Genomic DNA, 22,313 nt, shown 5'->3' with positions numbered 1-22,313 from the left:
AGGTTAAAGGTGCTGATGCTCCAAGGAGGGAGATTGCTAGTAAAGTGGCTGGAATGGCGAACCCGGGCACAAGCAGATGAGAAATGAGGTGCGTTTTAGAAACCTTTCCCCATCACACGGTGTACCATCTTCTGGGTATCTCATGCATGTTTTCGATGTAGGAAGATGCCCTTGAACCTGGAGATTTGGGACCCATGCGATGGGTACCACGCAGTATTACTTTAAAGGGTCTGCGTTTGCTCACCCAACCTCACCAAACCTCTCAGCCGCAACAGTGTCCACCCTTATGTCTCATCCAGCTGTGGGTCTAGATATGGTCAATCCAGGTTGTATCACAGCCACTGAACGCATTGTGTAAGAATTTCTCTCTCTTTCACTGTCTTTGTTTCATGGGTTTTTCAAAGTAATTTATTTTTATAATGGGGTTTAGCTGCTTTTCACTGCTGTGTTTATGCCGCTTTTTACCCACTTGACACACTAACAGAGAGATATCAGTACATAGGTTTTAAGATTATTACTAGTCAGATGTATTCTTGTGCGGTGAATAGGGCGTGTTGAGTCCAGTTCTCTGAGCAAGGAGTAGGTCTTGTCTATTACATATTGGGTTTATGGAAGGGTATCTGAGCTAATTTGAAACCCTTGTTTTATGTATCACCCCACCTCACCTTTCCCGTTAAGCAGCCATAGTGTGTTTTCTGCATGTGTGACTCTGTTTTGTTTTGTAATTCAGTTCAAGTGTAACGGTTTTTACATTCCCTCTATCAGTGATACCTTATGAGAAGTGTCCTTTTCTGTGTTACTTATTTTACTTAGAGTCGTCGTACCTAAATCCACTCATCATGCTGCTACTAGCCTTATGACATTGATTTCACGGCTGAGTGATATTCCATTGTACATAAGGACCACAACTTCTTTATCCATTTTTCTCTTTCCTGGGATATTGAAGGTGGAATGAAGTGGAGGTCCTTGTCAACAGAGCAGCCCTAAACTTTGGGGTGCTTGTGTCTTGCTGATTTTTAATTTTCCCAATTTATAACCCCATGAGTGGAAGTGCCCTATGCTCTCTAAGCTTTGTTTTTTAGATGTTTCAGGACTCACCGTACGCTTCTCCAGAGTGGCTGTTGGCAATTTACAACCCGCCCATCAGTGTAGCAAGGCTCCCATTTCTCCATGGCCTGTCCTGCATTTCTGGTTTTGACACTTTTTTCAGCATGGCCTTTTTAACCGATGGGAAGCGAGACATCTTTGTAGCGCTGATTTGCCTTTCCAGGTTGCTTGGTTGGCCAAAAAGGGCGTATGCGTTTTTTCCTGAATATATTCAGGAAAAAACGCATACGCCCTTTTTGGCCAAGGGCATCATTGTCAACGTTTTGCCGCTTTTCATGTGCTTTAAAGGCGATTCGAATCTACCTCCTGAAATCTGTTTCCTGCAATTCTGCCTTGATTTCAAATCCTCTTCTTTGCCTTCCCTCAATATATTTGTGGATGAGAGTTACCATTTATAACTCTGCAGGTTTGTGAATTGCAGTGCCCTGAACCTCCAATTTACAACTCGCTTTTTAGGGAGCTGGCCGCAAAAGCGCAGGATGGCTTCAGGCCCTGTTCTGGTTCCGGGGGGCAGGCTGAGCCTGTGGTTAATTCTTCTTCCTGATGGGAAAATAGAGTGACCTGTGCCTGTCCCAACACCAAGAGCTAGTCTTTCATTGGTTCCACGTCTTCCCGTTCATCCTCAGTACAAATTGCAACCTGTACGGAACAGGAGGTTAAAGGTGCTGATGCTCCAAGGAGGGAGATTGCTAGTAAAGTGGCTGGAATGGCGAACCCGGGCACAAGCAGATGAGAAATGAGGTGCGTTTTAGAAACCTTTCCCCATCACACGGTGTACCATCTTCTGGGTATCTCATGCATGTTTTCAATGTAGGAAGATGCCCTTGAACCTGGAGATTTGGGACCCATGCGATCGGTACCACGCAGTATTACTTTAAAGGGTCTGCGTTTGCTCACCCAACCTCACCAAACCTCTCAGCCCCAAGAGTGTCCACCCTTATGTCTCATCCAGCTGTGGGTCTAGATATGGTCAATCCAGGTTGCATCACAGCCCCTGAACGCATTGTGTAAGAATTTCGCTCTCTTTCACTGTCTTTGTTTCACGGGTTTTTCAAAGTAATTTATTTTTATAATGGGGTTTAGCTGCTTTTCACTGCTGTGTTTATGCCGCTTTACACCCACTTGACACACTAACAGAGAGATATCAATACATAGGTTTTAAGATTATTACTAGTCAGATATATTCTTGTGCGGTGAATAGGGCGTGTTGAGTCCAGTTCTCTGAGCAAGGAGTAGGTCTTGTCTATTACATATTGGTTTTATGGAACGGTATCTGAGCTAATTTGAAACCCTTGTTTTATGTATCACCCCACCTCACCTTTCCCGTTAAGCAGCCATAGTGTGTTTTCTGCATGTGTGACTCTGTTCTGTTTTGTAATTCAGTTCAAGTGTAACGGTTTTTACATTCCCTCTATCAGTGATACCTTATGAGAAGTGTCCTTTTCTGTGTGACTTATTTCACTTAGAATCGTCGTACCTAAATCCACTCATCATGCTGCTACTAGCCTTATGACATTGATTTCATGGCTGAGTGATATTCCATTGTACATAAGGACCACAACTTCTTTATCCATTTTTCTCTTTCCTGGGATATTGAAGGTGGAATGAAGTGGAGGTCCTTGTCAACAGAGCAGCCCTAAACTTTGGGGTGCTTGTGTCTTGCTGATTTTTCATTTTCCCAATTTATACCCCCATGAGTGGAAGTGCCCTATGCTCCCTAAGCTTTGCTTTTTAGACGTTTCAGGACTCACCGTACACTTCTCCAGAGTGGCTGTTGACAATTTACATCCCGCCCATCAGTGTAGCAAGGCTCCCATTTCTCCATGGCCTGTCCTGCATTTCTGGTTTTGACACTTTTTTCAGCATGGCCCTTTTGACCGATGGGAAGCGAGACATCTTTGTAGCGCTGATTTGCCTTTCCAGGTTGCTTGGTTGGCCAAAAAGGGCGTATGCGTTTTTTCCTGAATATATTCAGGAAAAAACGCATACGCCCTTTTTGGCCAAGGGCATCATTGTCAACGTTTTGCCGCTTTTCATGTGCTTTAAAGGCGATTCGAATCTACCTCCTGAAATCTGTTTCCTGCAATTCTGCCTTGATTTCAAATCCTCTTCTTTGCCTTCCCTCAATATATTTGTGGATGAGAGTTATCATTTATAACTCTGCAGGTTTGTGAATTGCAGTGCCCTGAACCTCCATTTTACAACTCGCTTTTTAGGGAGCTGGCCGCAAAAGCGCAGGATGGCTTCAGGCCCTGTTCTGGTTCCGGGGGGCAGGCTGAGCCTGTGGTTAATTCTTCTTCCTGATGGGAAAATAGAGTGACCTGTGCCTGTCCCAACACCAAGAGCTAGTCTTTCATTGGTTCCACGTCTTCCCGTTCATCCTCAGTACAAATTGCAACCTGTACGGAACAGGAGGTTAAAGGTGCTGATGCTCCAAGGAGGGAGATTGCTAGTTAAGTGGCTGGAATGGCGAACCCGGGCACAAGCAGATGAGAAATGAGGTGCGTTTTAGAAACCTTTCCCCATCACACGGTGTACCATCTTCTGGGTATCTCATGCATGTTTTCGATGTAGGAAGATGCCCTGGAACCTGGAGATTTGGGACCCATGCGATGGGTACCACGCAGTATTACTTTAAAGGGTCTGCGTTTGCTCACCCAACCTCACCAAACCTCTCAGCCGCAACAGTGTCCACCCTTATGTCTCATCCAGCTGTGGGTCTAGATATGGTCAATCCAGGTTGCATCACAGCCCCTGAACGCATTGTGTAAGAATTTCTCTCTCTTTCACTGTCTTTGTTTCATGGGTTTTTCAAAGTAATTTATTTTTATAATGGGGTTTAGCTGCTTTTCACTGCTGTGTTTATGCCGCTTTTTACCCACTTGACACACTAACAGAGAGATATCAGTACATAGGTTTTAAGATTATTACTAGTCAGATATATTCTTGTGCGGTGAATAGGGCGTGTTGAGTCCAGTTCTCTGAGCAAGGAGTAGGTCTTGTCTATTACATATTGGGTTTATGGAATGGTATCTGAGCTAATTTGAAACCCTTGTTTTATGTATCACCCCACCTCACCTTTCCCGTTAAGCAGCCATAGTGTGTTTTCTGCATGTGTGACTCTGTTCTGTTTTGTAATTCAGTTCAAGTGTAACGGTTTTTACATTCCCTCTATAAGTGATACCTTATGAGAAGTGTCCTTTTCTGTGTGACTTATTTCACTTAGGGTCGTCGTACCTAAATCCACTCATCATGCTGCTACTAGCCTTATGACATTGATTTCACGGCTGAGTGATATTCCATTGTACATAAGGACCACAACTTCTTTATCCATTTTTCTCTTTCCTGGGATATTGAAGGTGGAATGAAGTGGAGGTCCTTGTCAACAGAGTAGCCCTAAACTTTGGGGTGCTTGTGTCTTGCTGATTTTTCATTTTCCCAATTTATAACCCCATGAGTGGAAGTGCCCTATGCTCTCTAAGCTTTGTTTTTTAGATGTTTCAGGACTCACCGTACACTTCTCCAGAGTGGCTGTTGACAATTTACATCCCGCCCATCAGTGTAGCAAGGCTCCCATTTCTCCATGGCCTGTCCTGCATTTCTGGTTTTGACACTTTTTTCAGCATGGCCCTTTTGACCGATGGGAAGCGAGACATCTTTGTAGCGCTGATTTGCCTTTCCAGGTTGCTTGGTTGGCCAAAAAGGGCGTATGCGTTTTTTCCTGAATATATTCAGGAAAAAACGCATACGCCCTTTTTGGCCAAGGGCATCAGTGCCAACGTTTTGCCGCATTTCATGTGCTTTAAAGGCGATTCGAATCTACCTCCTGAAATCTGTTTCCTGCAATTCTGCCTTGATTTCTAATCCTCTTCTTTGCCTTCCCTCAATATATTTGTGGACGAGAGTTATCATTTATAAGTCTGCAGGTTTGTGAATTGCAGTGCCCTGAACCTCCATTTTACAACTCGCTTTTTAGGGAGCTGGCCGCAATAGCACCGGCTGGCTTCAGGCCCTGTTCTGGTTCCGAGTGGCAGGCTGAGCCTGTGGTTAATTCTTCTTCCTGATGGGAAAATAGAGTGACCTGTGCCTGTCCCAACACCAAGAGCTAGTCTCTCATTGGTTCCACGTCTTCCAGTTCATCCTCAGGACAAATTGCAACCTCTACGGAAGAGGAGGTTAAAGGTGCTGATGCTCCAAGGAGGGAGATTGCTAGTAAAGTGGCTGGAATGGCGAACCCGGGCACAAGCAGATGAGAAATGAGGTGCGTTTTAGAAACCTTTCCCCATCACACGGTGTACCATCTTCTGGGTATCTCATGCATGTTTTCGATGTAGGAAGATGCCCTTGAACCTGGAGATTTGGGACCCATGCGATGGGTACCACGCAGTATTACTTTAAAGGGTCTGCGTTTGCTCACCCAACCTCACCAAACCTCTCAGCCGCAACAGTGTCCACCCTTATGTCTCATCCAGCTGTGGGTCTAGATATGGTCAATCCAGGTTGCATCACAGCCCCTGAACGCATTGTGTAAGAATTTCTCTCTCTTTCACTGTCTTTGTTTCATGGGTTTTTCAAAGTAATTTATTTTTATAATGGGGTTTAGCTGCTTTTCACTGCTGTGTTTATGCCGCTTTTTACCCACTTGACACACTAACAGAGAGATATCAGTACATAGGTTTTAAGATTATTACTAGTCAGATGTATTCTTGTGCGGTGAATAGGGCGTGTTGAGTCCAGTTCTCTGAGCAAGGAGTAGGTCTTGTCTATTACATATTGGGTTTATGGAAGGGTATCTGAGCTAATTTGAAACCCTTGTTTTATGTATCACCCCACCTCACCTTTCCCGTTAAGCAGCCATAGTGTGTTTTCTGCATGTGTGACTCTGTTTTGTTTTGTAATTCAGTTCAAGTGTAACGGTTTTTACATTCCCTCTATCAGTGATACCTTATGAGAAGTGTCCTTTTCTGTGTGACTTATTTCACTTAGAGTCGTCGTACCTAAATCCACTCATCATGCTGCTACTAGCCTTATGACATTGATTTCACGGCTGAGTGATATTCCATTGTACATAAGGACCACAACTTCTTTATCCATTTTTCTCTTTCCTGGGATATTGAAGGTGGAATGAAGTGGAGGTCCTTGTCAACAGAGCAGCCCTAAACTTTGGGGTGCTTGTGTCTTGCTGATTTTTAATTTTCCCAATTTATAACCCCATGAGTGGAAGTGCCCTATGCTCTCTAAGCTTTGTTTTTTAGATGTTTCAGGACTCACCGTACGCTTCTCCAGAGTGGCTGTTGGCAATTTACATCCCGCCCATCAGTGTAGCAAGGCTCCCATTTCTCCATGGCCTGTCCTGCATTTCTGGTTTTGACACTTTTTTCAGCATGGCCTTTTTAACCGATGGGAAGCGAGACATCTTTGTAGCGCTGATTTGCCTTTCCAGGTTGCTTGGTTGGCCAAAAAGGGCGTATGCGTTTTTTCCTGAATATATTCAGGAAAAAACGCATACGCCCTTTTTGGCCAAGGGCATCATTGTCAACGTTTTGCCGCTTTTCATGTGCTTTAAAGGCGATTCGAATCTACCTCCTGAAATCTGTTTCCTGCAATTCTGCCTTGATTTCAAATCCTCTTCTTTGCCTTCCCTCAATATATTTGTGGATGAGAGTTACCATTTATAACTCTGCAGGTTTGTGAATTGCAGTGCCCTGAACCTCCAATTTACAACTCGCTTTTTAGGGAGCTGGCCGCAAAAGCGCAGGATGGCTTCAGGCCCTGTTCTGGTTCCGGGGGGCAGGCTGAGCCTGTGGTTAATTCTTCTTCCTGATGGGAAAATAGAGTGACCTGTGCCTGTCCCAACACCAAGAGCTAGTCTTTCATTGGTTCCACGTCTTCCCGTTCATCCTCAGTACAAATTGCAACCTGTACGGAACAGGAGGTTAAAGGTGCTGATGCTCCAATGAGGGAGATTGCTAGTAAAGTGGCTGGAATGGCGAACCCGGGCACAAGCAGATGAGAAATGAGGTGCGTTTTAGAAACCTTTCCCCATCACACGGTGTACCATCTTCTGGGTATCTCATGCATGTTTTCAATGTAGGAAGATGCCCTTGAACCTGGAGATTTGGGACCCATGCGATCGGTACCACGCAGTATTACTTTAAAGGGTCTGCGTTTGCTCACCCAACCTCACCAAACCTCTCAGCCCCAAGAGTGTCCACCCTTATGTCTCATCCAGCTGTGGGTCTAGATATGGTCAATCCAGGTTGCATCACAGCCCCTGAACGCATTGTGTAAGAATTTCGCTCTCTTTCACTGTCTTTGTTTCACGGGTTTTTCAAAGTAATTTATTTTTATAATGGGGTTTAGCTGCTTTTCACTGCTGTGTTTATGCCGCTTTACACCCACTTGACACACTAACAGAGAGATATCAATACATAGGTTTTAAGATTATTACTAGTCAGATATATTCTTGTGCGGTGAATAGGGCGTGTTGAGTCCAGTTCTCTGAGCAAGGAGTAGGTCTTGTCTATTACATATTGGTTTTATGGAACGGTATCTGAGCTAATTTGAAACCCTTGTTTTATGTATCACCCCACCTCACCTTTCCCGTTAAGCAGCCATAGTGTGTTTTCTGCATGTGTGACTCTGTTCTGTTTTGTAATTCAGTTCAAGTGTAACGGTTTTTACATTCCCTCTATCAGTGATACCTTATGAGAAGTGTCCTTTTCTGTGTGACTTATTTCACTTAGAATCGTCGTACCTAAATCCACTCATCATGCTGCTACTAGCCTTATGACATTGATTTCACGGCTGAGTGATATTCCATTGTACATAAGGACCACAACTTCTTTATCCATTTTTCTCTTTCCTGGGATATTGAAGGTGGAATGAAGTGGAGGTCCTTGTCAACAGAGCAGCCCTAAACTTTGGGGTGCTTGTGTCTTGCTGATTTTTAATTTTCCCAATTTATAACCCCATGAGTGGAAGTGCCCTATGCTCTCTAAGCTTTGTTTTTTAGATGTTTCAGGACTCACCGTACGCTTCTCCAGAGTGGCTGTTGGCAATTTACATCCCGCCCATCAGTGTAGCAAGGCTCCCATTTCTCCATGGCCTGTCCTGCATTTCTGGTTTTGACACTTTTTTCAGCATGGCCTTTTTAACCGATGGGAAGCGAGACATCTTTGTAGCGCTGATTTGCCTTTCCAGGTTGCTTGGTTGGCCAAAAAGGGCGTATGCGTTTTTTCCTGAATATATTCAGGAAAAAACGCATACGCCCTTTTTGGCCAAGGGCATCATTGTCAACGTTTTGCCGCTTTTCATGTGCTTTAAAGGCGATTCGAATCTACCTCCTGAAATCTGTTTCCTGCAATTCTGCCTTGATTTCAAATCCTCTTCTTTGCCTTCCCTCAATATATTTGTGGATGAGAGTTACCATTTATAACTCTGCAGGTTTGTGAATTGCAGTGCCCTGAACCTCCAATTTACAACTCGCTTTTTAGGGAGCTGGCCGCAAAAGCGCAGGATGGCTTCAGGCCCTGTTCTGGTTCCGGGGGGCAGGCTGAGCCTGTGGTTAATTCTTCTTCCTGATGGGAAAATAGAGTGACCTGTGCCTGTCCCAACACCAAGAGCTAGTCTTTCATTGGTTCCACGTCTTCCCGTTCATCCTCAGTACAAATTGCAACCTGTACGGAACAGGAGGTTAAAGGTGCTGATGCTCCAAGGAGGGAGATTGCTAGTAAAGTGGCTGGAATGGCGAACCCGGGCACAAGCAGATGAGAAATGAGGTGCGTTTTAGAAACCTTTCCCCATCACACGGTGTACCATCTTCTGGGTATCTCATGCATGTTTTCAATGTAGGAAGATGCCCTTGAACCTGGAGATTTGGGACCCATGCGATCGGTACCACGCAGTATTACTTTAAAGGGTCTGCGTTTGCTCACCCAACCTCACCAAACCTCTCAGCCCCAAGAGTGTCCACCCTTATGTCTCATCCAGCTGTGGGTCTAGATATGGTCAATCCAGGTTGCATCACAGCCCCTGAACGCATTGTGTAAGAATTTCGCTCTCTTTCACTGTCTTTGTTTCACGGGTTTTTCAAAGTAATTTATTTTTATAATGGGGTTTAGCTGCTTTTCACTGCTGTGTTTATGCCGCTTTACACCCACTTGACACACTAACAGAGAGATATCAATACATAGGTTTTAAGATTATTACTAGTCAGATATATTCTTGTGCGGTGAATAGGGCGTGTTGAGTCCAGTTCTCTGAGCAAGGAGTAGGTCTTGTCTATTACATATTGGGTTTATGGAAGGGTATCTGAGCTAATTTGAAACCCTTGTTTTATGTATCACCCCACCTCACCTTTCCCGTTAAGCAGCCATAGTGTGTTTTCTGCATGTGTGACTCTGTTTTGTTTTGTAATTCAGTTCAAGTGTAACGGTTTTTACATTCCCTCTATCAGTGATACCTTATGAGAAGTGTCCTTTTCTGTGTGACTTATTTCACTTAGAGTCGTCGTACCTAAATCCACTCATCATGCTGCTACTAGCCTTATGACATTGATTTCACGGCTGAGTGATATTCCATTGTACATAAGGACCACAACTTCTTTATCCATTTTTCTCTTTCCTGGGATATTGAAGGTGGAATGAAGTGGAGGTCCTTGTCAACAGAGCTGCCCTAAACTTTGGGGTGCTTGTGTCTTGCTGATTTTTAATTTTCCCAATTTATAACCCCATGAGTGGAAGTGCCCTATGCTCTCTAAGCTTTGTTTTTTAGATGTTTCAGGACTCACCGTACGCTTCTCCAGAGTGGCTGTTGGCAATTTACATCCCGCCCATCAGTGTAGCAAGGCTCCCATTTCTCCATGGCCTGTCCTGCATTTCTGGTTTTGACACTTTTTTCAGCATGGCCTTTTTAACCGATGGGAAGCGAGACATCTTTGTAGCGCTGATTTGCCTTTCCAGGTTGCTTGGTTGGCCAAAAAGGGCGTATGCGTTTTTTCCTGAATATATTCAGGAAAAAACGCATACGCCCTTTTTGGCCAAGGGCATCATTGTCAACGTTTTGCCGCTTTTCATGTGCTTTAAAGGCGATTCGAATCTACCTCCTGAAATCTGTTTCCTGCAATTCTGCCTTGATTTCAAATCCTCTTCTTTGCCTTCCCTCAATATATTTGTGGATGAGAGTTACCATTTATAACTCTGCAGGTTTGTGAATTGCAGTGCCCTGAACCTCCAATTTACAACTCGCTTTTTAGGGAGCTGGCCGCAAAAGCGCAGGATGGCTTCAGGCCCTGTTCTGGTTCCGGGGGGCAGGCTGAGCCTGTGGTTAATTCTTCTTCCTGATGGGAAAATAGAGTGACCTGTGCCTGTCCCAACACCAAGAGCTAGTCTTTCATTGGTTCCACGTCTTCCCGTTCATCCTCAGTACAAATTGCAACCTGTACGGAACAGGAGGTTAAAGGTGCTGATGCTCCAATGAGGGAGATTGCTAGTAAAGTGGCTGGAATGGCGAACCCGGGCACAAGCAGATGAGAAATGAGGTGCGTTTTAGAAACCTTTCCCCATCACACGGTGTACCATCTTCTGGGTATCTCATGCATGTTTTCAATGTAGGAAGATGCCCTTGAACCTGGAGATTTGGGACCCATGCGATCGGTACCACGCAGTATTACTTTAAAGGGTCTGCGTTTGCTCACCCAACCTCACCAAACCTCTCAGCCCCAAGAGTGTCCACCCTTATGTCTCATCCAGCTGTGGGTCTAGATATGGTCAATCCAGGTTGCATCACAGCCCCTGAACGCATTGTGTAAGAATTTCGCTCTCTTTCACTGTCTTTGTTTCACGGGTTTTTCAAAGTAATTTATTTTTATAATGGGGTTTAGCTGCTTTTCACTGCTGTGTTTATGCCGCTTTACACCCACTTGACACACTAACAGAGAGATATCAATACATAGGTTTTAAGATTATTACTAGTCAGATATATTCTTGTGCGGTGAATAGGGCGTGTTGAGTCCAGTTCTCTGAGCAAGGAGTAGGTCTTGTCTATTACATATTGGTTTTATGGAACGGTATCTGAGCTAATTTGAAACCCTTGTTTTATGTATCACCCCACCTCACCTTTCCCGTTAAGCAGCCATAGTGTGTTTTCTGCATGTGTGACTCTGTTCTGTTTTGTAATTCAGTTCAAGTGTAACGGTTTTTACATTCCCTCTATCAGTGATACCTTATGAGAAGTGTCCTTTTCTGTGTGACTTATTTCACTTAGAATCGTCGTACCTAAATCCACTCATCATGCTGCTACTAGCCTTATGACATTGATTTCACGGCTGAGTGATATTCCATTGTACATAAGGACCACAACTTCTTTATCCATTTTTCTCTTTCCTGGGATATTGAAGGTGGAATGAAGTGGAGGTCCTTGTCAACAGAGCAGCCCTAAACTTTGGGGTGCTTGTGTCTTGCTGATTTTTAATTTTCCCAATTTATAACCCCATGAGTGGAAGTGCCCTATGCTCTCTAAGCTTTGTTTTTTAGATGTTTCAGGACTCACCGTACGCTTCTCCAGAGTGGCTGTTGGCAATTTACATCCCGCCCATCAGTGTAGCAAGGCTCCCATTTCTCCATGGCCTGTCCTGCATTTCTGGTTTTGACACTTTTTTCAGCATGGCCTTTTTAACCGATGGGAAGCGAGACATCTTTGTAGCGCTGATTTGCCTTTCCAGGTTGCTTGGTTGGCCAAAAAGGGCGTATGCGTTTTTTCCTGAATATATTCAGGAAAAAACGCATACGCCCTTTTTGGCCAAGGGCATCATTGTCAACGTTTTGCCGCTTTTCATGTGCTTTAAAGGCGATTCGAATCTACCTCCTGAAATCTGTTTCCTGCAATTCTGCCTTGATTTCAAATCCTCTTCTTTGCCTTCCCTCAATATATTTGTGGATGAGAGTTACCATTTATAACTCTGCAGGTTTGTGAATTGCAGTGCCCTGAACCTCCAATTTACAACTCGCTTTTTAGGGAGCTGGCCGCAAAAGCGCAGGATGGCTTCAGGCCCTGTTCTGGTTCCGGGGGGCAGGCTGAGCCTGTGGTTAATTCTTCTTCCTGATGGGAAAATAGAGTGACCTGTGCCTGTCCCAACACCAAGAGCTAGTCTTTCATTGGTTCCACGTCTTCCCGTTCATCCTCAGTACAAATTGCAACCTGTACGGAACAGGAGGTTAAAGGTGCTGATGCTCCAAGGAGGGAGATTGCTAGTAAAGTGGCTGGAATGGCGAACCCGGGCACAAGCAGATGAGAAATGAGGTGCGTTTTAGAAACCTTTCCCCATCACACGGTGTACCATCTTCTGGGTATCTCATGCATGTTTTCAATGTAGGAAGATGCCCTTGAACCTGGAGATTTGGGACCCATGCGATCGGTACCACGCAGTATTACTTTAAAGGGTCTGCGTTTGCTCACCCAACCTCACCAAACCTCTCAGCCCCAAGAGTGTCCACCCTTATGTCTCATCCAGCTGTGGGTCTAGATATGGTCAATCCAGGTTGCATCACAGCCCCTGAACGCATTGTGTAAGAATTTCGCTCTCTTTCACTGTCTTTGTTTCACGGGTTTTTCAAAGTAATTTATTTTTATAATGGGGTTTAGCTGCTTTTCACTGCTGTGTTTATGCCGCTTTACACCCACTTGACACACTAACAGAGAGATATCAATACATAGGTTTTAAGATTATTACTAGTCAGATATATTCTTGTGCGGTGAATAGGGCGTGTTGAGTCCAGTTCTCTGAGCAAGGAGTAGGTCTTGTCTATTACATATTGGTTTTATGGAACGGTATCTGAGCTAATTTGAAACCCTTGTTTTATGTATCACCCCACCTCACCTTTCCCGTTAAGCAGCCATAGTGTGTTTTCTGCATGTGTGACTCTGTTCTCTTTTGTAATTCAGTTCAAGTGTAACGGTTTTTACATTCCCTCTATCAGTGATACCTTATGAGAAGTGTCCTTTTCTGTGTGACTTATTTCACTTAGAATCGTCGTACCTAAATCCACTCATCATGCTGCTACTAGCCTTATGACATTGATTTCATGGCTGAGTGATATTCCATTGTACATAAGGACCACAACTTCTTTATCCATTTTTCTCTTTCCTGGGATATTGAAGGTGGAATGAAGTGGAGGTCCTTGTCAACAGAGCAGCCCTAAACTTTGGGGTGCTTGTGTCTTGCTGATTTTTCATTTTCCCAATTTATACCCCCATGAGTGGAAGTGCCCTATGCTCCCTAAGCTTTGCTTTTTAGACGTTTCAGGACTCACCGTACACTTCTCCAGAGTGGCTGTTGACAATTTACATCCCGCCCATCAGTGTAGCAAGGCTCCCATTTCTCCATGGCCTGTCCTGCATTTCTGGTTTTGACACTTTTTTCAGCATGGCCCTTTTGACCGATGGGAAGCGAGACATCTTTGTAGCGCTGATTTGCCTTTCCAGGTTGCTTGGTTGGCCAAAAAGGGCGTATGCGTTTTTTCCTGAATATATTCAGGAAAAAACGCATACGCCCTTTTTGGCCAAGGGCATCATTGTCAACGTTTTGCCGCTTTTCATGTGCTTTAAAGGCGATTCGAATCTACCTCCTGAAATCTGTTTCCTGCAATTCTGCCTTGATTTCAAATCCTCTTCTTTGCCTTCCCTCAATATATTTGTGGATGAGAGTTATCATTTATAACTCTGCAGGTTTGTGAATTGCAGTGCCCTGAACCTCCATTTTACAACTCGCTTTTTAGGGAGCTGGCCGCAAAAGCGCAGGATGGCTTCAGGCCCTGTTCTGGTTCCGGGGGGCAGGCTGAGCCTGTGGTTAATTCTTCTTCCTGATGGGAAAATAGAGTGACCTGTGCCTGTCCCAACACCAAGAGCTAGTCTTTCATTGGTTCCACGTCTTCCCGTTCATCCTCAGTACAAATTGCAACCTGTACGGAACAGGAGGTTAAAGGTGCTGATGCTCCAAGGAGGGAGATTGCTAGTTAAGTGGCTGGAATGGCGAACCCGGGCACAAGCAGATGAGAAATGAGGTGCGTTTTAGAAACCTTTCCCCATCACACGGTGTACCATCTTCTGGGTATCTCATGCATGTTTTCGATGTAGGAAGATGCCCTGGAACCTGGAGATTTGGGACCCATGCGATGGGTACCACGCAGTATTACTTTAAAGGGTCTGCGTTTGCTCACCCAACCTCACCAAACCTCTCAGCCGCAACAGTGTCCACCCTTATGTCTCATCCAGCTGTGGGTCTAGATATGGTCAATCCAGGTTGCATCACAGCCCCTGAACGCATTGTGTAAGAATTTCTCTCTCTTTCACTGTCTTTGTTTCATGGGTTTTTCAAAGTAATTTATTTTTATAATGGGGTTTAGCTGCTTTTCACTGCTGTGTTTATGCCGCTTTTTACCCACTTGACACACTAACAGAGAGATATCAGTACATAGGTTTTAAGATTATTACTAGTCAGATATATTCTTGTGCGGTGAATAGGGCGTGTTGAGTCCAGTTCTCTGAGCAAGGAGTAGGTCTTGTCTATTACATATTGGGTTTATGGAATGGTATCTGAGCTAATTTGAAACCCTTGTTTTATGTATCACCCCACCTCACCTTTCCCGTTAAGCAGCCATAGTGTGTTTTCTGCATGTGTGACTCTGTTCTGTTTTGTAATTCAGTTCAAGTGTAACGGTTTTTACATTCCCTCTATAAGTGATACCTTATGAGAAGTGTCCTTTTCTGTGTGACTTATTTCACTTAGGGTCGTCGTACCTAAATCCACTCATCATGCTGCTACTAGCCTTATGACATTGATTTCACGGCTGAGTGATATTCCATTGTACATAAGGACCACAACTTCTTTATCCATTTTTCTCTTTCCTGGGATATTGAAGGTGGAATGAAGTGGAGGTCCTTGTCAACAGAGTAGCCCTAAACTTTGGGGTGCTTGTGTCTTGCTGATTTTTCATTTTCCCAATTTATAACCCCATGAGTGGAAGTGCCCTATGCTCTCTAAGCTTTGTTTTTTAGATGTTTCAGGACTCACCGTACACTTCTCCAGAGTGGCTGTTGACAATTTACATCCCGCCCATCAGTGTAGCAAGGCTCCCATTTCTCCATGGCCTGTCCTGCATTTCTGGTTTTGACACTTTTTTCAGCATGGCCCTTTTGACCGATGGGAAGCGAGACATCTTTGTAGCGCTGATTTGCCTTTCCAGGTTGCTTGGTTGGCCAAAAAGGGCGTATGCGTTTTTTCCTGAATATATTCAGGAAAAAACGCATACGCCCTTTTTGGCCAAGGGCATCAGTGCCAACGTTTTGCCGCATTTCATGTGCTTTAAAGGCGATTCGAATCTACCTCCTGAAATCTGTTTCCTGCAATTCTGCCTTGATTTCTAATCCTCTTCTTTGCCTTCCCTCAATATATTTGTGGACGAGAGTTATCATTTATAAGTCTGCAGGTTTGTGAATTGCAGTGCCCTGAACCTCCATTTTACAACTCGCTTTTTAGGGAGCTGGCCGCAATAGCACCGGCTGGCTTCAGGCCCTGTTCTGGTTCCGAGTGGCAGGCTGAGCCTGTGGTTAATTCTTCTTCCTGATGGGAAAATAGAGTGACCTGTGCCTGTCCCAACACCAAGAGCTAGTCTCTCATTGGTTCCACGTCTTCCAGTTCATCCTCAGGACAAATTGCAACCTCTACGGAAGAGGAGGTTAAAGGTGCTGATGCTCCAAGGAGGGAGATTGCTAGTAAAGTGGCTGGAATGGCGAACCCGGGCACAAGCAGATGAGAAATGAGGTGCGTTTTAGAAACCTTTCCCCATCACACGGTGTACCATCTTCTGGGTATCTCATGCATGTTTTCGATGTAGGAAGATGCCCTTGAACCTGGAGATTTGGGACCCATGCGATGGGTACCACGCAGTATTACTTTAAAGGGTCTGCGTTTGCTCACCCAACCTCACCAAACCTCTCAGCCGCAACAGTGTCCACCCTTATGTCTCATCCAGCTGTGGGTCTAGATATGGTCAATCCAGGTTGCATCACAGCCCCTGAACGCATTGTGTAAGAATTTCTCTCTCTTTCACTGTCTTTGTTTCATGGGTTTTTCAAAGTAATTTATTTTTATAATGGGGTTTAGCTGCTTTTCACTGCTGTGTTTATGCCGCTTTTTACCCACTTGACACACTAACAGAGAGATATCAGTACATAGGTTTTAAGATTATTACTAGTCAGATGTATTCTTGTGCGGTGAATAGGGCGTGTTGAGTCCAGTTCTCTGAGCAAGGAGTAGGTCTTGTCTATTACATATTGGGTTTATGGAAGGGTATCTGAGCTAATTTGAAACCCTTGTTTTATGTATCACCCCACCTCACCTTTCCCGTTAAGCAGCCATAGTGTGTTTTCTGCATGTGTGACTCTGTTTTGTTTTGTAATTCAGTTCAAGTGTAACGGTTTTTACATTCCCTCTATCAGTGATACCTTATGAGAAGTGTCCTTTTCTGTGTGACTTATTTCACTTAGAGTCGTCGTACCTAAATCCACTCATCATGCTGCTACTAGCCTTATGACATTGATTTCACGGCTGAGTGATATTCCATTGTACATAAGGACCACAACTTCTTTATCCATTTTTCTCTTTCCTGGGATATTGAAGGTGGAATGAAGTGGAGGTCCTTGTCAACAGAGCAGCCCTAAACTTTGGGGTGCTTGTGTCTTGCTGATTTTTAATTTTCCCAATTTATAACCCCATGAGTGGAAGTGCCCTATGCTCTCTAAGCTTTGTTTTTTAGATGTTTCAGGACTCACCGTACGCTTCTCCAGAGTGGCTGTTGGCAATTTACATCCCGCCCATCAGTGTAGCAAGGCTCCCATTTCTCCATGGCCTGTCCTGCATTTCTGGTTTTGACACTTTTTTCAGCATGGCCTTTTTAACCGATGGGAAGCGAGACATCTTTGTAGCGCTGATTTGCCTTTCCAGGTTGCTTGGTTGGCCAAAAAGGGCGTATGCGTTTTTTCCTGAATATATTCAGGAAAAAACGCATACGCCCTTTTTGGCCAAGGGCATCATTGTCAACGTTTTGCCGCTTTTCATGTGCTTTAAAGGCGATTCGAATCTACCTCCTGAAATCTGTTTCCTGCAATTCTGCCTTGATTTCAAATCCTCTTCTTTGCCTTCCCTCAATATATTTGTGGATGAGAGTTACCATTTATAACTCTGCAGGTTTGTGAATTGCAGTGCCCTGAACCTCCAATTTACAACTCGCTTTTTAGGGAGCTGGCCGCAAAAGCGCAGGATGGCTTCAGGCCCTGTTCTGGTTCCGGGGGGCAGGCTGAGCCTGTGGTTAATTCTTCTTCCTGATGGGAAAATAGAGTGACCTGTGCCTGTCCCAACACCAAGAGCTAGTCTTTCATTGGTTCCACGTCTTCCCGTTCATCCTCAGTACAAATTGCAACCTGTACGGAACAGGAGGTTAAAGGTGCTGATGCTCCAATGAGGGAGATTGCTAGTAAAGTGGCTGGAATGGCGAACCCGGGCACAAGCAGATGAGAAATGAGGTGCGTTTTAGAAACCTTTCCCCATCACACGGTGTACCATCTTCTGGGTATCTCATGCATGTTTTCAATGTAGGAAGATGCCCTTGAACCTGGAGATTTGGGACCCATGCGATCGGTACCACGCAGTATTACTTTAAAGGGTCTGCGTTTGCTCACCCAACCTCACCAAACCTCTCAGCCCCAAGAGTGTCCACCCTTATGTCTCATCCAGCTGTGGGTCTAGATATGGTCAATCCAGGTTGCATCACAGCCCCTGAACGCATTGTGTAAGAATTTCGCTCTCTTTCACTGTCTTTGTTTCACGGGTTTTTCAAAGTAATTTATTTTTATAATGGGGTTTAGCTGCTTTTCACTGCTGTGTTTATGCCGCTTTACACCCACTTGACACACTAACAGAGAGATATCAATACATAGGTTTTAAGATTATTACTAGTCAGATATATTCTTGTGCGGTGAATAGGGCGTGTTGAGTCCAGTTCTCTGAGCAAGGAGTAGGTCTTGTCTATTACATATTGGTTTTATGGAACGGTATCTGAGCTAATTTGAAACCCTTGTTTTATGTATCACCCCACCTCACCTTTCCCGTTAAGCAGCCATAGTGTGTTTTCTGCATGTGTGACTCTGTTCTGTTTTGTAATTCAGTTCAAGTGTAACGGTTTTTACATTCCCTCTATCAGTGATACCTTATGAGAAGTGTCCTTTTCTGTGTGACTTATTTCACTTAGAATCGTCGTACCTAAATCCACTCATCATGCTGCTACTAGCCTTATGACATTGATTTCATGGCTGAGTGATATTCCATTGTACATAAGGACCACAACTTCTTTATCCATTTTTCTCTTTCCTGGGATATTGAAGGTGGAATGAAGTGGAGGTCCTTGTCAACAGAGCAGCCCTAAACTTTGGGGTGCTTGTGTCTTGCTGATTTTTCATTTTCCCAATTTATACCCCCATGAGTGGAAGTGCCCTATGCTCCCTAAGCTTTGCTTTTTAGACGTTTCAGGACTCACCGTACACTTCTCCAGAGTGGCTGTTGACAATTTACATCCCGCCCATCAGTGTAGCAAGGCTCCCATTTCTCCATGGCCTGTCCTGCATTTCTGGTTTTGACACTTTTTTCAGCATGGCCCTTTTGACCGATGGGAAGCGAGACATCTTTGTAGCGCTGATTTGCCTTTCCAGGTTGCTTGGTTGGCCAAAAAGGGCGTATGCGTTTTTTCCTGAATATATTCAGGAAAAAACGCATACGCCCTTTTTGGCCAAGGGCATCATTGTCAACGTTTTGCCGCTTTTCATGTGCTTTAAAGGCGATTCGAATCTACCTCCTGAAATCTGTTTCCTGCAATTCTGCCTTGATTTCAAATCCTCTTCTTTGCCTTCCCTCAATATATTTGTGGATGAGAGTTATCATTTATAACTCTGCAGGTTTGTGAATTGCAGTGCCCTGAACCTCCATTTTACAACTCCCTTTTTAGGGAGCTGGCCGCAAAAGCGCAGGATGGCTTCAGGCCCTGTTCTGGTTCCGGGGGGCAGGCTGAGCCTGTGGTTAATTCTTCTTCCTGATGGGAAAATAGAGTGACCTGTGCCTGTCCCAACACCAAGAGCTAGTCTTTCATTGGTTCCACGTCTTCCCGTTCATCCTCAGTACAAATTGCAACCTGTACGGAACAGGAGGTTAAAGGTGCTGATGCTCCAAGGAGGGAGATTGCTAGTTAAGTGGCTGGAATGGCGAACCCGGGCACAAGCAGATGAGAAATGAGGTGCGTTTTAGAAACCTTTCCCCATCACACGGTGTACCATCTTCTGGGTATCTCATGCATGTTTTCGATGTAGGAAGATGCCCTGGAACCTGGAGATTTGGGACCCATGCGATGGGTACCACGCAGTATTACTTTAAAGGGTCTGCGTTTGCTCACCCAACCTCACCAAACCTCTCAGCCGCAACAGTGTCCACCCTTATGTCTCATCCAGCTGTGGGTCTAGATATGGTCAATCCAGGTTGCATCACAGCCCCTGAACGCATTGTGTAAGAATTTCTCTCTCTTTCACTGTCTTTGTTTCATGGGTTTTTCAAAGTAATTTATTTTTATAATGGGGTTTAGCTGCTTTTCACTGCTGTGTTTATGCCGCTTTTTACCCACTTGACACACTAACAGAGAGATATCAGTACATAGGTTTTAAGATTATTACTAGTCAGATATATTCTTGTGCGGTGAATAGGGCGTGTTGAGTCCAGTTCTCTGAGCAAGGAGTAGGTCTTGTCTATTACATATTGGGTTTATGGAACGGTATCTGAGCTAATTTGAAACCCTTGTTTTATGTATCACCCCACCTCACCTTTCCCGTTAAGCAGCCATAGTGTGTTTTCTGCATGTGTGACTCTGTTCTGTTTTGTAATTCAGTTCAAGTGTAACGGTTTTTACATTCCCTCTATAAGTGATACCTTATGAGAAGTGTCCTTTTCTGTGTGACTTATTTCACTTAGAGTCGTCGTACCTAAATCCACTCATCATGCTGCTACTAGCCTTATGACATTGATTTCACGGCTGAGTGATATTCCATTGTACATAAGGACCACAACTTCTTTATCCATTTTTCTCTTTCCTGGGATATTGAAGGTGGAATGAAGTGGAGGTCCTTGTCAACAGAGCAGCCCTAAACTTTGGGGTGCTTGTGTCTTGCTGATTTTTCATTTTCCCAATTTATAACCCCATGAGTGGAAGTGCCCTATGCTCTCTAAGCTTTGTTTTTTAGATGTTTCAGGACTCACCGTACACTTCTCCAGAGTGGCTGTTGACAATTTACATCCCGCCCATCAGTGTAGCAAGGCTCCCATTTCTCCATGGCCTGTCCTGCATTTCTGGTTTTGACACTTTTTTCAGCATGGCCCTTTTGACCGATGGGAAGCGAGACATCTTTGTAGTGCTGATTTGCCTTTCCAGGTTGCTTGGTTGGCCAAAAAGGGCGTATGCGTTTTTTCCTGAATATATTCAGGAAAAAACGCATACGCCCTTTTTGGCCAAGGGCATCATTGCCAACGTTTTGCCGCTTTTCATGTGCTTTAAAGGCGATTCGAATCTACCTCCTGAAATCTGTTTCCTGCAATTCTGCCTTGATTTCAAATCCTCTTCTTTGCCTTCCCTCAATATATTTGTGGACGAGAGTTATCATTTATAAGTCTGCAGGTTTGTGAATTGCAGTGCCCTGAACCTCCATTTTACAACTCGCTTTTTAGGGAGCTGGCCGCAATAGCACCGGCTGGCTTCAGGCCCTGTTCTGGTTCCGAGTGGCAGGCTGAGCCTTTGGTTAATTCTTCTTCCTGATGGGAAAATAGAGTGACCTGTGCCTGTCCCAACACCAAGAGCTAGTCTCTCATTGGTTCCACGTCTTCCAGTTCATCCTCAGGACAAATTGCAACCTGTACGGAAGAGGAGGTTAAAGGTGCTGATGCTCCAAGGAGGGAGATTGCTAGTAAAGTGGCTGGAATGGCGAACCCGGGCACAAGCAGATGAGAAATGAGGTGCGTTTTAGAAACCTTTCCCCATCACACGGTGTACCATCTTCTGGGTTTCTCATGCATGTTTTCGATGTAGGAAGATGCCCTTGAACCTGGAGATTTGGGACCCATGCGATCGGTACCACGCAGTAATACTTTAAAGGGGCTGCGTTTGCTCACCCAACCTCACCAAACCTCTCAGCCGCAACAGTGTCCACCCTTATGTCTCATCCAGCTGTGGGTCTAGATATGGTCAATCCAGGTTGCATCACAGCCCCTGAACGCATTGTGTAAGAATTTCGCTCTCTTTCACTGTCTTTGTTTCATGGGTTTTTCAAAGTAATTTATTTTTATAATGGGGTTTAGCTGCTTTTCACTGCTGTGTTTATGCCGCTTTACACCCACTTGACACACTAACAGAGAGATATCAATACATAAGTTTTAAGATTATTACTAGTCAGATATATTCTTGTGCGGTGAATAGGGCGTGTTGAGTCCAGTTCTCTGAGCAAGGAGTAGGTCTTGTCTATTACATATTGGGTTTATGGAACGGTATCTGAGCTAATTTGAAACCCTTGTTTTATGTATCACCCCACCTCACCTTTCCCGTTAAGCAGCCATAGTGTGTTTTCTGCATGTGTGACTCTGTTCTGTTTTGTAATTCAGTTCAAGTGTAACGGTTTTTACATTCCCTCTATAAGTGATACCTTATGAGAAGTGCCCTTTTCTGTGTGACTTATTTCACTTAGAGTCGTCGTACCTAAATTCACTCATCATGCTGGTACTAGCCTTATGACATTGATTTCACGGCTGAGTGATATTCCATTGTACATAAGGACCACAACTTCTTTATCCATTTTTCTCTTTCCTGGGATATTGAAGGTGGAATGAAGTGGAGGTCCTTGTCAACAGAGCAGCCCTAAACTTTGGGGTGCTTGTGTCTTGCTGATTTTTCATTTTCCCAATTTATAACCCCATGAGTGGAAGTGCCCTATGCTCTCTAAGCTTTGTTTTTTAGATGTTTCAGGACTCACCGTACACTTCTCCAGAGTGGCTGTTGACAATTTACATCCCGCCCATCAGTGTAGCAAGGCTCCCATTTCTCCATGGCCTGTCCTGCATTTCTGGT

Source organism: Balaenoptera borealis, assembly GCF_965194805.1.
Source record: "Balaenoptera borealis genome assembly, contig: HAP1_SCAFFOLD_42, whole genome shotgun sequence".
Taxonomy (NCBI): Eukaryota; Metazoa; Chordata; class Mammalia; order Artiodactyla; family Balaenopteridae; genus Balaenoptera; species Balaenoptera borealis.
This window is presented reverse-complemented; position numbering follows the sequence as displayed.